Source organism: Ascaphus truei, chromosome 4, assembly GCF_040206685.1.
Source record: "Ascaphus truei isolate aAscTru1 chromosome 4, aAscTru1.hap1, whole genome shotgun sequence".
Classification (NCBI taxonomy): domain Eukaryota; kingdom Metazoa; phylum Chordata; class Amphibia; order Anura; family Ascaphidae; genus Ascaphus; species Ascaphus truei.
The window spans coordinates 399,918,071-399,919,439 of record NC_134486.1 but is presented as its reverse complement, the minus strand read 5'-3'; positions in this window follow the sequence as shown (position 1 = coordinate 399,919,439).

Genomic DNA, 1,369 nt, shown 5'->3' with positions numbered 1-1,369 from the left:
GGAAGAAACAGGCCGATATATATTGTATAGTACCCACATAAAGTCATCAATCCCATGAGCTTTAGACACAGATGGGGTTTCAAGCGCACATACCGTTTAAAGTATAACCCAGTGAACACACTAGTTAAAAATAAATATATTACGACTGGAAGTAGTGCAGCTCCGGAAATGGACTCAATCCAAGTCCAAACAGGAACACTGAAGCGGGGGATCAAGAGCACAAATACTTCCAGAATTATGTGAAGAACAAGAAAAAGACCATAGTGCAACGTCGTTTAACCAGATTGATATTAAGGTGAAAGTCTGTAGTTATCTCACTCACAATTGAGATGATAGTAGGCGGTGCAGTTGTTTAGACTGCAGGGGTTCTCAAACTTTTGCAGCGGCGCGCCCCCTGCCTGCTGCCCCCGGTTCTCGCGCCCTCCTTACCTCCGTTCCCTGTGTCAAATGACGCTGCAAGGTTATGTGACGTCACGTCACCCCATGACGTCAAATGACGGCGCGGGGTCATATGACGTCACATGACCCCCGTTGTGTATCCATGGCGACGTGTCAGCAGCCGCCTGAATCTCGGCAAGTAGAGGTTGCAGAGGCGTCACGCGATCCCCCGGCATTTCATTTAAATGCGGTGGGGAAGAGCGCGAAGCCTCTGCAACCACCGCGACCCCCACAAAAATCTCACGCTCTCCCTGGGGGGCGCGCCCATCAGTTTGCGCACCGCTGGTTTAGCGTAACCAACTCACAAGGATTCTCTTCAAATATTTTCAGCGAGCGTCTCTCGGGAACAAGATGGAAGGGATGGGTAAATTCCCATATGTGGAAAACAGAGAGGGGACACAGATAGTATAGATTGCTTTATATATATGCAAAAATAAAGGTAATACACTTACAAAAGTGCTGTTAAGTACAGGCATTTGGACCACCCTGAGTCAGACTGTGGTAGAGGACTGCAACCCTCCTCCCTGATGATACACCTGTGGTGGGCGTCCATAGGGGCAGATGTCCAGATCCAGGAAGGGGAAAGCCAACACAAGTTGGCCCAGGATCCTCAGAGTAGTTCACCACGCACCATGGGGGTCTCGATTCCCGTGTGGTGAACTTCTCTGAGGATCCTGGGCCAATTTGTTTTGGCTTTCCCCTTCCTAGATCTGGACATCTGCCCTGGTGGACGGCCACCACAGGTGTATCATTTATATATAAAGCAATCTATACTATCTGTGTCCCCTCTCTGTTTTCCGCATGTGGGAATGTACCCCATCCCTTCCGTCCTGTTCCTGAGGGACGCCCTCTGAGAATATTTGAAGAAAATCCTTGAGAGTTGGTTACGCTAAACAACAGCACCGCCTGCTATTATCATCTCAACTGTGCG